The sequence below is a fragment of the Diadema antillarum genome, unplaced genomic scaffold, assembly GCF_040938485.1.
Source record: "Diadema antillarum isolate AM-2024a unplaced genomic scaffold, OU_Dant_1.0 seq00000682_RagTag, whole genome shotgun sequence".
In the NCBI taxonomy this organism is placed as follows: Eukaryota; Metazoa; Echinodermata; class Echinoidea; order Diadematoida; family Diadematidae; genus Diadema; species Diadema antillarum.
This window is the reverse complement of record NW_027271587.1, coordinates 793,138-810,102: the sequence shown is the minus strand read 5'-3', so window position 1 is coordinate 810,102 and position 16,965 is coordinate 793,138. Positions and strand designations below refer to the sequence as shown.

General features: G+C 40.0%; 1 pseudogene; it reads right to left on the bottom strand.

Annotated features, from left to right (window-relative positions):
• Positions 1 to 3,465: 3,465 nt before the first annotated feature.
• On the bottom strand, positions 3,466 to 13,195 carry LOC139737094 (charged multivesicular body protein 1B1-like; annotated as a pseudogene).
• Positions 13,196 to 16,965: the final 3,770 nt, after the last annotated feature.

Here is a 16,965-nt window from a genome sequence, read left to right as displayed (position 1 = left end):
CATTCCTAATGTTCCGAATGACAACTCTCACTGCTGAGAAAATGTTTGTGAAGTTGTTTCTTTCTTCTTCTTTTTATAGCTTACATTTACCTTTTAGCTTACCCAACAGCAAAAACTCATACTAGTCTGACTCTTGTAAGTTTTGATTTCTTTTACCCTGGAGGAAATTTAGAGAAAACTATCCCAGACAATATGATTCACAACAAAAACTCAAATGAATGTTACACTTTGTGTTATACTACAAAACAGTATGAAGTACAGAATACAAGTGTTGGTCCTGCATTCACGCTACTTGTACTAGACAACTGAGAATGGTATAACTTTGTTTGTCAGAAGAGATATTCACAAATCTGGTGAAATGAAAGAAAGTAATGTATTCAAACTGTGTGCTAAATTTCAGGAATAATCCACTACATCCTTCATACTGGGTGACTACAAAGTTAGATCTCTGGCACATAGTGTGGAACAGGCTACTGCTCCTAGGGGAACTCCAGCTGATTTTCAGACTTATGTAACAACTATAGAACTATGGAACAACTATAAAATGGTTACACTGGGTACAGAGTTTCAGAATTTAAAGTGACTGTGATAATAAAGAATGTTTCCAAAATTTATACAAATCACAATGAACAAGGATGATGGCATAGCAGCTTCACCATAAGAATGCGTGAGTGAGGGCTCACAGAAGCAGAACAAAACAAGACAGCATGTAAAAAGGCTACACAGGTGACATTGTTAAGCAAGTGGTATTGTAATGGAAGTACATTGCATTGTTACATTTCTAAAATATGTGAGCCTCCTACTCATGCATTCTTATGGTGAAGCTGCTACCTTGCTCAGAGTCATTTGTTTTGAATTTTCAAAGCATTTGGTTTCTCTGCTCAAGGACCGTAATTAATTCCACATATCAAAACATGGAGCTGCCAATTTATGTACAACATGATGTGAAATAATGAAAATTGCCTGGACTTCCCCTTTAATTGATCATAAATACATATTTCTCTCCCTTTCCTAATCAACAGCTTTAGTAAAAGTCTAAATTCTGCCAGATGTTTCATTGTATTTCACCTGTCCAGACTAGGCAAGTTTTGCATCATATTAAGTTTTAAGAAGAAAAAATGTGCATTGTACAGATAGATAGATTCATTATTACCAATATGCTGGGCTTTTGTTTAGCGAAGTCACTAACTGTAATTTTAGCAAGACAGTTTCAACGGTTTTCCAACTGTAATTTCACAGTACTCCTGAGAAGCCTCGATATCGTGCAACTGACATGAACAGACCAACACTGTAAGCGCAGCCTACCAACTACCGGTATTTGAACTCAGTTTGCAGGCAGAAGTCTTTACACATAATAGCCTTTGCTGTCTTTAAGGCACATACTTAGGTCTATAAGCTCATACTTTTGAGATATTAAGATAGTACCGCAGCAAATTTCTAATGGCATGGGAATGCATTTGCCAGAACGTTTGTGAAGAAAATTTAAGTTTTTGCTCTTATGTTTGAAAACACATATCAGGATATCATATTACTAGTAAACAAGTATGCAATTTGATGGTCAAACACAAATGTTTGTCTACATTTCATAAAATATTTGTACAAAAATAAGAATCAAGCATGAGAAATACATATAAAGTATATAAATGAGATGATTTGGTCAACCTCAAAACTTTCCATGTGGCACTTTCAATTCTATGTAAATTGCCTATCTGGACTACTGATGTCATCGCAGTAGAAATCACCAAACATAGCCCTAGAGTAACAACAAAGGGATATTAATGATAGTAAATGAAAAATCTGAGGCCACAACTTCAATGATTTCATCTTGAATGTACAGCAATGGTATGGACTTTATACTTGGTGTCCTGAAATAATTCACATTTTATTATGCAAAATAACATGTCACAAAAATAAATACAGAAACATGAATATGTGTAACTCAAAATGAGTTAGAAACTCTTCTATGCTCGAATTACTTGTTCTGGGCAATTCAGTTTTCACTCCTGGAGGATTTCATTACATGCCTTTCTACTCAATGCCTTAACTTAACTGTTCTCTTTTCTGACTTTGTTTTAATGACCTAGTATGACCTTGTGATTCATATCTACTAGGTTCTTTTTTTTTAAATAAATGGTATAATACAAACATACATACATTTTTTATAATACCACATGCAGTTCTCTCCTTTAAACACAGTAATGAGAAATTGTAGCAAGAGAACCCAATGACAGCAGGGATATCTTTTGGTGCCAACTTGTTGCATTTGCCATGTTTCTACTTGTCACTCAGCACTCAATACTGGCAATACTTGTAGCCAGCTGACCACTGTCTTTGCATCAAAGGAAAGGCATGGTATGCCTTGCATAAGAGCTGTGGCTTTGCCCTGAATATCAAACTACACCACGTTGTGCTGTCATATTTGTAAGTCAGCATCCAGTATAAACTGATATACAGCTTAATAAAGGCCTTCATTTTCTGGAAATGTGTGACTGCACTTTGGCTTTCTGTCATATAGTGTATCTCAAGAGCATATATACATCATTACAACACTGGTTTAAAGAAAAAGAATAAATATACCTACCAATTCAAGTTTCACAAATTTCCAGCAAATAGTGATGTTGTTTGCAATCACACATGCAGATTGAATGAAGTTACAATGTCATTCCCTCAAAACTGGCTTGTGTCAACCACAACAAAAATATAAAAATCATGTTTTGGGTTGCACATTAAGCCCATAGAACCCTGTTCCACCCCACGCTATAGGTCATTGTTTGCTAGATTTTTTGAATTTCACATCAAGAAGAAAATCTATAGAAGTGCATTTATCAGTGGGAGACTTGAGATTCCATGACAACACTACCTCATCTAATCTTTTGCATATATGTTTCTATCAATATCAATGTTTTGTTTGCAGGATTTTGCTGTATGAGAGTCAACATGAACATGTAGTGGACCTACACTTTGAGAAGATTCATGTTTATTCAGGCTGACAGCTATCATGTACGATGTTTCACGTTGACAAGCATATAAAAATAACTCACTTCATCTAACCAACAACAACAGACAAAGTATTTGCTGGCTAGTGTTCAGCCACCACTTCTAAGAATGAAAGTCAGCAGCCCCATGTACTGAGTTAGAACATGGTTCCCATGTATTTACTGACAAAGAGACATACAGTGCTCATCCCTAATATTTCTGCACCAATAAAAGGCAGAACATAGGATCACAAAGCATACAAAATCCTTACTTAGCATGCTAATACTACAACAACATAAAGAAACTGACATTGCTTACAAAAATAAGTTAATCATGTAGCTAATAAAACGAATGTCCGGTTTTCTTACTTGAGAGCACCCCATAACCTGCTACCAAAGTATTTGACATAGACATTCCTTGCCTTATATTGCATTTGACCAACTTGTACATAATCTTTCGATACTTATTTGATTTACATGGTAATTCTGATGAAGTATATCTGAAAGTGTCACACAGTCCATGTCTACATCTTCCTCAGCTCTGCTAATCTCTGGGTCAGTTCATCCTGCTCTGATGCAGCTGTTGATTGACCAATAGATGCTGTCTGGCTGGCTGGTAGCTCCATGTTTAGCTCCAGACTGTGGCAGGTACAGAAAGGGAAAGGGAGAGAAAGAGGGGAAAAGAGAATGAGAGAGAAGAGGATATTAAAATCTTACCTACTGGTCAACAGGGTAAGGTCACACAATCACAACAGATACACTACTGTACATGATTGTAAATGTATGAAAGCAGCTGTTGTAAGCTTGTCTACAGTAAAGAGACAATCTGTTTTTCTTTGATATGAGGTCATCTCATCAGTAATTGTCCTTCTTTCAAAAACCAGAGGTTGTTTCTCAATGAATAAACTCAGAGTCTCTATAATGACAATCTACATGTAGGTTTGTTGAAACCATCACCAGTTTCAATTCACAATTCTCATGCTATACATACAGGGCAAATAACCCTGTTTTGTGATACCTGTTTAACAGATACCCCAAAGATCCCATTACAGTTTGATTGAAGAATTACTGTTAATAGGAGGTAATTGACCTGCATTCATCCTGGTGATTTGCAAAATACTGAACATTTGTGTGATAACATAATTCATCATTCAAAATAACTCAACAATCCTGATAAAGTGTTGGTACACTGAATAGAAATATACAATGAATGGTGGTATGGGATGAAGTTGTTATTTGTCATGAAAAAACATATATCATCATAACTTGCTAAAATGTTAGTCTCTGAGTGCAATTCTCCACTGAATCTATATGGCATCCTTGTAAATTCATGTCTTGGGGGATTTTAATAGAGTAAATAGTAAGGACTTTTGATATTTTTCTGACACTGGTGTCTAACCCTACAATAAATACAATGTGTATACAATGTACAAAGTACATTAGCATTTAAAGGGATGGCTAGTAACTGATCAGTGGGAATCAGTGGGAAAGCTGGGGGATGATTGTTCCAATCCTTGTGGGATTCATGAATACATTATATATCTATTGTTGTGTGAAAATTGTTTAAGAATGGTCTCAATATTCAAATAATGTGCAGTTAATGTTTCCAGGTTAGCATGCCTTGTACAGTGACGGAGCATTTATCTGCACATTACTTGAATATGAGACCGTTCTGAAGCAAATGATTTTCACACAATGATAGATATATAATGTACTCTTAACCCTAACTTACCTCTCGACAAATTCTGCGACCATTCTGGCACGCAAAATTTTTTAACCGCGCGCTCGCTGACTTTTTACTTTCAAGTCTCGCGCAACTTTTGAGACCAAATTTGTCGCACCCGGGCATACCGTTCCGAAGCTACGCCCCTTCAAAAAAATTTTGTTAACTCCAAAATTGCTCAAAAACGTGATTTTGTGTACAAAGTCAATACAAATTGCGGGTTTTTTTTTTCAATTAATTCATATAAAGATTCATATTTCTAATTTCAATGGCTGAAATCAATTTATTTTAGTACAATTATGCTTCAAAAAATGTGTATGACGAAGGTCTGCTGAAAAAAAACAACAAAAACAAAAGTTCGAAAAAAACAGAGAAATACATTTAAAAAAAATTGATAAAAACAATGAACATAGAAATTAATTTTGATACTGAATTTTTTTTTAATGCACAAATGTTCTGAATGTCACCAGGAATATTTACACCAATAATTAGCATTCCACAAGCTTTTATAAGCCAATTACAGACGAAAATGAAGTTTTTGCATAATTAATCAATTTAAAATAGAAATGCAAATTTTTAGAAAATTTAACCCAATAGTCTTGTAGATTATATCCGGCTTCATGTTCATGCAAAATTTTGCGGCGATCGCACGATCAACGGCCGAGATCTGAAGGGGGGCCATAATGCCCCCACCCCAGGAATTCAAGCTCGCTAAATAGCCCAGGTAAGTTAGGGTCAAATGAATCCCACAAGAATTGGAACAATCATCCCCCAGCATTCCCAATGATTCCCACTGATCAGTTACTAGCCATCCCCTCTAAGAGCTCAGACATCTCTCTACCAATCTTTCTTGACAAACCGTTTCTCCAAAACTCAAATGAAGATCTCAATCTAACACAAACACTACTTGCATTATTAACATCAATACTACATTTTTATATCCATTACGGTAAAAATACTCCTGCACATGGAGTCTTACCCTCCAATACATTAGCAAGCACACATATTGACCTAGCAAGAAGAGAATTACAGTGCCATTCGTAGTGGTGTCCTACAGCAACAGTAAAATACTATTCCTGCAACTACATGTAATGTAATTTTGGGTACACGCAACAATAATTTCCCTATATTTCACCATTTTTCCAGCGTCATCGTTTCTATTGGGGGCAAAAAAGATGAGCCTGATGAGAGGTTCAGACTTTTACTTACCCTGCTTCATCAGCTACTTCCATCATGAGATTATCCACATCATTTTGAGGTGTGTTTAGGGTGGTGGTGGCTGTCATGGTTCCCTCCATATACTGGGTCTGAACATCCAAGTCCTCAAACTGCCTCTCAAACTTGTCCATGATTTGTGTTATCGATGTAAAAGTTGGTAACATGAGGATAGAATGTTTTTTGCACAATCAACATCTCATATTTCAGCTTATGAGTTCATAACACCTTATTCTTCTTTACAATGCATGCAATAAGTCGATTCATCCCCCCCCCCCCCTTCACACGCTGATTTTTACTTCCTCTTTCCCTTTTGATATATCAGATGTCTTTGTCACTCCAATAATTCTACTACAGGATTACCTGGGTGCAGGAGTGGTATGATGGGCAGTATGCAACAACCTGAAAGCTGAGAGAATATTTTTTAACCTCCTTTCCTTACATTTTTCCTTGAGGCAACTTTGGGCAGATTCCTGTCAGTAGTCAGAAACTGAAAACCTTACCTTCTCTAGGTTCATAGACTTCATTGCACTGTCCAGTGATTTGACCACACCCGCCATCGATGATGTCACTTTCTTCATGGCAACAGCTGACTGACTCGGGAAGCTACAGCATCCACCTGGCACTCATCCGAAGGAAGTTTAATGCTTGGTTCTTCTGTCGAATTGAATTTTCTGCATGTATTCTGGCGCCTTCAACATTACCCTTCTGAATGGCCTGAAAAAAAAAATCAATCCAATGAAAACAGAGTGACAGCGAAAAACTTGGCAGTCACAGAAAGAAAAGTACTAGTCTTCTGTTTTTCCTAAAAGGAATTTGTAATTGCTCATAATTTCTCCTCTTTCCTGGATAGTATTCAATGTGCTCAAGCACCTTCATTACATCTGATGTGTTGAAGTTTGTACAACCTGACTTTTCTGCTCTGCCATCCTTGTCTCCATCAGTGCAAGATGGTTCTGATTTCATAATAGCCTTGATTCTGCAGACAAGAGCATGGACAACTTTGGTGAACACCTTTTGAATAATCAAGTATTGTCATTAAAGTATTTCATTCTTAAAGCAGGGCTCTACACTAACTTTTATTTTTGGTGGCCCAAAGGCAAACATCCGACCTTTTTTGGTGGCCCGATCAGGCCACCAAATTCTTCATTTCTGAAATTTTGGTGCCCGACTTGCATTTTTGGTGGCCCCAGGCCACCGGGCCACCATTAGTGTCGAGCCCTGCTTAAAGTGTGATTGTGTGCTATTAAATTCAGTAACTACGAATTGTGTTCGTGTTGCATGTTTAGTCCTAAAAAACTATGTTGAGAATCACAAGTACTCAAATACATTCACTTGGCTCATGTGGAAATGAATGATATGTTTACATATCTTGCATGTAATGCTAGTTAGAGAGCTGGTCCATACAGTAGATGTTTGGAAGTAATTTGTCTCCCTTCTTGACAATGGCAGATATCTGCCACCTTGGGCAGGCATAATACCCACATTGACCACTTGCCAGTATAACTGTAATTACTAATTAATACTACTCGTAGGGGAGTTTGTGTATTCAGTGCAAACATTGTCACAAACCAGTGGGATATTTAATTTGGTTCTCAGCAAAGTTCACTGAAAAGGTTCTGTAGGAATTCTGCAACACTCTAAAAAGGAAACAAGAGCTTCTGTTAAGACTGTGCTTTTCAACTGAGCTTGACTGATATCACTTCTAAAAGCATCAGCTGCAAAGAGTCCCTTTCTCACCTTCTTCAACTTAGCCTTTTCAGCCTTTTCTTCCTTTTCACATTTCTTGGACTGTCGATCCATCTGTTTGGCAGCAAACTTGAGGTTAAAAAGGTGCTCTGTACAAAGGCATGTCAAGGAAATTCATGATTGGTTCCAATGAATAGAGCAAGTCATTTCTCTTCCCATTGCTGGTCAAAAGAAATTACATGACACCTGTGATACATGTACTGCAGAGGCGGATCCAGAGGGGGGCGCAACCGGCGCACGCCCCCCACCCCCCTTTATTTTTTGCTAAAAACAAAAGAAATAAAAAGAAAAAAATTGAAATGAAACCCGGAAGTGGCACCAGAAATATTAGTCACCGCCCCCGCCCCCCCCCCCCCCCCACCCTTTACGGAATTCCTGGATCCGCCCCTGTACTGTACGACCACAACAGCAAATGACTGTTTATTACATAAATGTAGTTTGTATTGTATGTATAGTCAAAGGTGCAACTTTACTCAAATCATGGTAGAATTGTTCCTCTAAATCCTCAAATGACATATCCTGACAAGTACAGTTGAACAGTATATTACTATCCTGTTTCTCAGTCATAGCACCAATGTATTTAATAGCTACGGTAGTTAATAAATGATCCATCTTTATAAAACTTTGTACTTACAATGTACTGTCTAGCCAGTTGTGCCATAGAAATGATCCAGTACAGACCTGCAGTGTAATCCTGATACAGCAAGCCTATGGCGTTGAAACCAACTACTAATGGGAACTACACTGCAGTTGTGCAATGCACAGAACCTTCAAGATATTGTCTTGTACGAACAAGTACAAGTATACAAAATGTACATACTATGTAGTACGTGTTGCTTGAAGGTTTACACATAGTACATACATATACAAGTTTGGTACATTCAGTTAAAAGTACCATACAAGAAGTACTTTCAGTTCAGTGTCATCACCTCACCCACATGAAACATCAAACACTGAAAGCTGGGTTTGTTTGTTTGTATGTATGTTTGTTTGGTTGTTTTTGTTCATCTGATTCTTAAAATCATATCAAGCAAGTAAAGCTCTGTTCCCTATGGGAACAGAGAACAGAGAGAATGGTATATCATCTTTTATTGATGGCCATTTTGAATAATCGGGAGTTCACGCTGCATATAATCTTCATTTTCGGTAAGTTGTGAATTGTGTATGTCAATATATAACATAATACATAATACATAACCATAATATAATATAATACATAACATGTAGACATGAAGTCTAATTAATGAAGATTGTCTTTAATGAGTTTGACGTGACAAAAATGATGTCAAGTACCAAAACTCTACACGATCACCATGTTTGCTTTGTGTTCGCTTTGTTGTTTGCACCATCCTGGTCGCAGTCCTGTCTTGTTTTTACAGTGACTGGGCTGTGTATAGTTACGAAACATAGCAGCAAGAATCACAGAAAGAGCGACCACACACACCAGTACCAAACTTCTCAGAAACCTCCACTGGCTCCCTGTCTGTAAGCATGTAGAACACAAAATACTCCTTCTCACATACAAAGCACTCACTGGTGAAGCTCCATCCTACATTTCAGACCTCATCCACGTTTACACACCTCCTCGTGCTCTGCGATCACAAAACCAACTACTTCTTCAAGTCCCCCACTTCAACACTCAATACACTGGCTCAAGTTCCTTTTCTGTCATGGCACCCACCCTATGGAACACCTTACCCACCTCTGTTCGCACCGCACCAACACAAGAGATTTTCAAAACTAAACTCAAGACGTATTTATTTAATCAATACTTTGGTCATTCTTCGTAATTTCTTTGTTGTTGTTGAAGTCAGGTGTATTGTAGTACATATGTATTTTCTCATTGTATTGTTATTATAGGAAATGTTGTAAAGCGCTTAGAGACTTCAGTGTGACATGTGCTATGATAAGCAGAATGTATTATTATAATCAAATCAACAGTCACCAGTCTTTCCAAGTCATTTCTCCTCTCCTGAAATCTCACACTCACAAGCCTTTGCCAGCACCTTCCTAAATGATACACAATCCTGCTGGTACATCATGTCCAGGACCTATTATAGAATGGGTAGCGAGAATTCTTTGATCTCATTGGTCAAGAGCTTTGTGTTGATTTTGTACTGGCTGCACGCTGAGTCACAGTGGTAAAAATGTTATCTCGCACTTGGAGCTAGAGTATGTGCACTTGTAATAAAGGTTTGAGCACTAAGCAAGCGTTAGCGCACTCAGTATGAGACGCCCATTGGCTAAAAAGTCATGCATCCAGTAAATACTGGATTCATGGTTTTGAAGAATAATCATGCATCAAGTAAATACTGGATGCATGATTTTCGGGCTCTCGTCTGCGGCAAGCCAAAAGAAAATGCATCCAGTAAATTTGTCATCGGGTAACATGATAGAAAAATTGAGTTTTGGCAAGAAAATTACCCATTCTATAACACAGATGATGCACGTCTTTTCGTGCGTCAGTCGAAATGTAGTGTGCATGCGGTATATGTGGAATTAAGCCTAAACCCAGTCGGCTTCGCCTTGGGGGTTAAGCATTCCATACCAGGTACATGTAGTTAGTTACCTTATGCACACAATTCCGACTGACGCACTCAGACCTGTGCATCATCTGTATACTGTACACATCATATTGTTCTCTGGAATGTGAAGCCACTTGTCACAGGCCTTTCTGTATTCTTGCACTCCTATAAAAGTGAAAGAATCATCTGTCTCTGTAATGTACTGTGTAGTTACTAATGCTACAATTTCAACAAAAATATTCAACAGATTTACCTCAATTTCATCTCACTTTGGGAGAAAATACCGCAGATCCTTACCCCATGCTCAGATTGTCGCTCCGTATCTTACACACGTAAATCTCAACGATAAACACACAGAAGCTTTTTTTCATGTGCCCGTGGTAGCTCATACCTTTTAAACCAACCGCCCGTTTTCCCATTGAAAAGCACGTAAATCCAGTGAATGGGCAAATACACTGTATGTGTTAACTGTAGTCTGGGGAGACACGCCCACATGTCCGGTCACGTGACACGTTCCCGCCAAGGCATACACGTGTATGCCTTGGCTCAGCACTCCTGTACAGTGCAAGCACACGGGCAGGACGACCGAGTTTTCGTTATGGTGGAAAGGGTTTCAGCGTTGGAGGAGAAAGTCGATTTACTTGCTTCCACCCTGGAAGAGAATGTTCAGAAGATAAACGAAGCCATTGCTCAGTTACGTGTTCGTACTTCTGCTGATCGTACTTCTGTTGATAATCAGTCGGACGAAGAATTGGAAGGGCCGCCACCCCAAGCCACCACACCAGCAGCGCCACACCAGGCGCAAGTCGATACACCCGCCCCTCCGCCTCCTCGGCCAGACGAGCCTACCAGCGGGTCGCCATCGACAGGAGCTTCCCCTCGTGACGTGCAAGGGGAATTCGCGGCAGTTCACGACAGTTATCAAAAAGTCAAGCTACCTCCTGATCTACGGTTGAGCGAGTCGCGAACGGGCATCCGCAGGGAGGACCAGCCCGCATTCAATCTTGTAGCTCCTTCTGCCCAATTTGTCGAGACTACTTTCAAAATTTTGTCGTTAATTGACAAACGCGACGATTTGGGGGTAGCTCAGGACATAGACAATTTGTTTACTGTCTCTTTAGCCCATATGCGCTATCTGCAGGACGAGTATTCGAGTTTGGTGGTTCAAGGCTCCTTCGACCAGACAATGTCGCACTTGTTTCGGCAGCTACAATGACAGACATCTGTATTAACGGGGGTCGCTGTTGAGAATCTTCATCTGGCTGCCAGACTTGCAGCGGTCGCAAATTGCGCCTTGCCTAACGCCTCTGCACCAAGGAGCCGGGGAGGATCTCGTGGATTTTCTCGCGGGTGTGGGCGTGGACGGTTCCCCTACAACGATCGCTCCGGGGGTGCTTCGTCGGACTTTTTCAGCCGGTATTCCAAAAGACAGCCGTTTCCCCACCAGCCTCAAGCGGATAGAGAATAGGTAACATGATTTACGTGATGATGATTTCCGTTCGCCATGCCGCACCCTTCAGCGGGGCCTCTTCGCAATTTTACAGAGCGATGGTCTGCGATTGAAGCACCAGTGACAGTCCTCTCGTGGTTACACCAGGGAGTTCCCATTCCCCTTTTGCGTTCTCCCGCCCCCTTTTTCTACTCTAATCGTCCCTTTTCGCAGGCAGAGACGTCTTTTATCGATTCTGAAATTCACGATTTGCTTGCAAGCGGAAGCGATTGAGCGGTGCCAGACTTTGTGTCGCCCTTACATTGCGTACCGAAAAAAGGATCAAATTTCCGTTTGATATTAAACTTGAGTCATTTGAATAAATTTGTGAATGCTCCACGCTTCAGGAATGAGGATATACGGGTAGTTACTAATGAGGATTTTCTTCAATTCTTTTTCCTCCTGTTTCCTCAGGTTATTATGCAAGCATGGTATTACCGGACACCATGGTATTACCGGACATGCACATTTTTGTACCGTGATTTGTGGGATGAATTGTGATTCTGGTGCAAGGACTACATGGGTGCGAAAGACCTCAAATATTTGATTATGAAAATTGCGTCCTGTAATGCGATTTTGCACTGCGCAAAAAACAACTATTTTTAGAGGGGTATGTTTGAAAGCATATTTTCTAAAAACTGCAACGAACAATTGACATAAGTTGGCTGAATTCGTAATTTCCAGGAATCTGTGCAGCTGTGAATAAGTGGTGTTATTTTTAGCTGAAATTTCATCCTCTGAGTAGGCCTATGGAATTCAAAGCCACGAAAAAAAGCGTCCAGTGACTGGATACACCACCCTTCCTGTATCCCCCTAATTTTACTTAATTCGTATTCATGTTCGAATGTTCCAGCGGCAACCAGCATATTGCGCCCGTCCCATGCATATTTTTTATTTTATATGCGAGAAAGCCATTGTGCGAGGGTGGTCGATCTGAAAATAGGTGGTCGATGAATAGTAACATGTTAGGGCCTATGATATTAACAGGTTAGACGGTAGGGCCTAACAATAACATTATACCTAATGTTCATAAAACTACAAGATCAAGAAAAAGGGGAAGCACTTTTTCCTTTGGCATAATCGTGATATAGTCCCCACCTCGCTCGGGTATAACGTCACCGGTGGGGACTATGCATCCACATTGACTACATCGTACATGTACAAGTAGGCTACGTGCATATAAATTAATGGTGGGTGTAAGTTGCTTATGGTCTGCTTCTACAAATTGTACGTCGGACATGTATAATAACTACGGTAAAAAAAGGATACTTTCTAGGCTGCTCGTCATCGTGAGTTTGTAGAACGCAGTACAGGCTCTTGCTGAGAAGATCGAACCAACAATTTGGGCGGGCCACCAACAATTACGATGAGATGAAAGCAGGAGAAATCACGGTTCACGGAAAACAGCAAACGAGAATGTAAAAAACTAAAATACAAAAGTACTTAAGTCACGATAACGTTTAACCGTTATGGTTCTCTCGCGTTGGGAACCGATGACCAATGGTTATGTGCTATACATTGCAATATATACAGCTGAACGGATCATACCGTACCACAGCTCAGTCCATGTACAATGTATCACAACTCGGCACGATCACCCGCAGGTGACTATTGAATGTTTACCTGCTGCCTTGTAGTTCAGTCGTTTTGTAAATTTACCTGTACAATTATCCTCTTTGAATTTTGTTAGCGTCTGTAATATAATATATATGTATACATAGTTATTTCTTATTTTTTATTATATTATTGTAATTTAAAATTTCGAATTTTTAAGATGATTAAATCTTTTTAATGATAATAACAATATACTACGTACCGAAAAAGAGACTAGACTAATGCGGAACGTCCACACAATATTGTCTAACTTCCCGAAATAGGCACTGACATCAGTATTTTATGTGTACGGAGAGTGGGGAGAAGTGGGACAAAAATTGTGATTTGATGAATTTTCTTGAATTTTGATGAATTTTGATACCAAAAAATTCAGAATGGTGCACTCATGTCTCGCATCCGAAAACTACTTATGTTAGGCCACACGATGGGTTGTTACTTCATATTCCTGTTACAGACATGCTCCAAGATCTAAAACAGACATGCTCCAAGATCTAAAGTGGGACTCTCTTCAAAGACGACGCACAATTGCCAGGCTTTCACTGATCTATAAAGAAACCCATTGTTTAATCCCGTCAAACATAAATCATTTTAAAAGGAATGCTAGAAGTGGACCAGCAACCAGGTTAAATCAACCCTTGAATTACAATACTATTCAGACCAACAAAGATTGTTATCATCATTCACTTTGTCCAAGGACAATCCCAATTTGGAACGCACTGCCAGCTGAAATAAAATCTGCAACCAATATTGATACCTTTAAATCTCGTTTGTCCAAAATGAGATTTTAAAGTGCTGCAACTGTATGCATGTCGGACTGTACGTTTATAGCCCAGCAGCGGCGGTTGGTGCAGTACTGACAAGACAAGACAAGACAAGACAAGACAAGACAAGACAAGACAAGTCATTGACTCATATTTGTGTTATTATCAGAGCTACCAAGTCTCACGCATTCTGCGTGAGACTCAAACATTTAGGGTCTGTCTCACGATCTCACGCATGGCACCCATTTTTCTCACGCATCTGGTGAAGTCTGCAATTTGGGCCAAAAATAAGCAGCATAGCTCAAAGGATTAAAGTGATAGTTGCAATTGAAGGTATATTTCCCTTTTGCCTTTCAAAATTAGTAAAAAATAGTCACTTAAGTATGTACCAGATCGCATCATTAAGAGCTAATGATTTAAAAAAGCTCCCTACCATGGGAGGGGGACACCCACCTCGTTCGCGTGCGCATGCGCGCGAGCGGCGAGACGCCGAGTCATAAAAATCTCACTCATAAAAGTTTTTTGAACTTGGCATCTCTGTATTATTGATTTTTTTTTAAAATCTTCTAAACGGGGTGCACCCCCTAAGAGAAGTGGGACATTGGTTGGGGTAAAGTGGGTCAAACAGTAAATATACAATATTACAAGTATATCACATACTTTATACAATGTATGTGTGTGTGTGTGCGTGTGTGTGTGTGTGTGCGTGTGTGTGTGTGTGTGTGTGTGTGTGTGTGTAAATATTTTCACATGAAGAGTTTCATCGCAAATGTGATACGTTATGGTCCATCACAGAAAATTACATTTTGAATTTTGAACCTGATGTTGCTGCCAGTAATTGCCAGCAGTTGCGCCCGGTGCTCCCCCCTTAATTTCGAAAGCAAAAAAATATGGCTATAAACGGCAGTTTTGGGACTGTAAAATGTCACAATTTTAAAGCTCGCTCGCATGTAATCGTTAAGCTATTCTCCCGATATTGCTGCCAGTAATTTGTCGTTTCACACCGTCATTCCATAATCCATTTATAGGGGGACAACCCCCCCCCCCCCCCAACCTCCCCCTTGCTCGTTCCGCTTGTTCGGGCTCGGTCGCGTTCATGACATCAGTGTAAGAATTATTACTAGAAGTTTATTTGAATTATACCATTTATAGGCAAATTTTTCAATAACAATTTACTTCAAAATGTACTGATACCTTAAACAAGTGGGACTGTTTCAAGTCGATAAAACACGCAAAATACCTGCATCAAATTGCACCATTTACAACATCAAAATGCAAAAAGTGCTCACCGTGGGAGGGGGACACTCCCTCCCATATCCTCCCCCTCGCTCACTCCTCTCGCTCTTGCTTGGCCGCGTTCATAATATTCAGTGTAAATATTAAAACGGGAAGTTTATTTGGATGATACCATTTTATAGGCAAATTGTTCGATAATAATCTACATCAAAATATACTGCTTTACTTTAAACAAGTGGGACTGTTTCAAGTCGATAAAACAAGCAAAACATGCATCAAATCCCCCTCGCTCTCTCCGCTTGCTCGAGCTCGGTCGCGTTCATGACATCAGTGTAAGAATTATCAATACATGAAGTTTATTGAAATGATATAGTTTAAAGGCACATTGTTCAACAACAAATTCCATCAAATTGTACTGCCACTTTAAACAAGTGGGACTGTTACAAGTCGATAAAAACACGCAAAAATCCTGCATCAAATTGCGCCATTTACAACATCAAAATGCAAAAAGTTCTCACAGTGGGAGGGGGGGCGGGGACAACAGGCACTTCCACATCCTCTCCCCTCCCCCCCCCCCCCCGCTTGCTCGCTCCCTCGCATACTAACACCCCCCCCCCCCCCCTCCCGATGAAATCCTAGCTACGCCGGTGCCCTTTCCCCGCTTGGTTCCCCTCAAAAACAGTAAAAGTCTAGGGATTGAGAGCTTCCTATATTCCAATAATGTCTGTCCAAAAAAAAAATCTCGTTACATTAGGGTCAAAACGCACCCCCTTGAAAAAAAGCTGGTGACGCCCCTGCTCCCCCCCCCCCCTTTGGCCCCCACCCCTCAAACTTTCACCCCCATCTATACATAGGGGCCCAAGAGGGCCCCTAAAAACGAAAAGCGATCGCAATGTGAGCTAAAAAAAAGTGTCTTGCCTGTCTTTACTTCAGGACCATAAATATAGGACCAAAATATGCCTTAACAAGGTACCCTGTGCCACTGGAAGAGAAGCATCCCCAAAGCATGCTTCCTCCACCGTGTTTGATGGTGCATGGGCACAGTATTCTTTGGCTTGCTTCTTGCATCTTCCTTCAGACATATACTATGCAGCATCCCTATGGCCAAATAACTCCAACTTCATCTCATCTGACCACCGTGAGGATGGCCGACCATATGGGGATCTTGCTTCAGATGACCTGTAGCAAAGGCCATCAGCCTAGCCTCCAGATGCGGAGCAATCAGTGTTTTCCTAGATGGGGCTACAATGGAGACCTTCTCTGTGCCACACTCGCTCGATGGTGGACCTTGACACCTTCGTCTCTGCCTGGTCAAGCATTTCAAGTAGGGCTTTGTGTGCTTGCTAATTATGCTCTGAACAAGTGCCACAGGGACATTATACTGCTTTGAAATGACCTTGTACCCCTCCTCTTTTTTGTGGGCAAGCACTATAGACTTTGACGGAGGTCCTCACTTATAAGCTCCTTCTTCTTGGCCATTATGATCTGAAATAGAGACTGACTCGCTAATTTCCTTTTATTTTTATGCTCTTCTTGAAAGATCCTATTTTGGTTTTTTTTTAACATTCCAATGGCCAACAAAAAAGGGGTATTTATTCCATTGAAACATCTTGAAACATCTTGCGGACAAAGACTAGCACATTACAGGAATGCGCAACAATGGGCTCAGTCAAAAAAG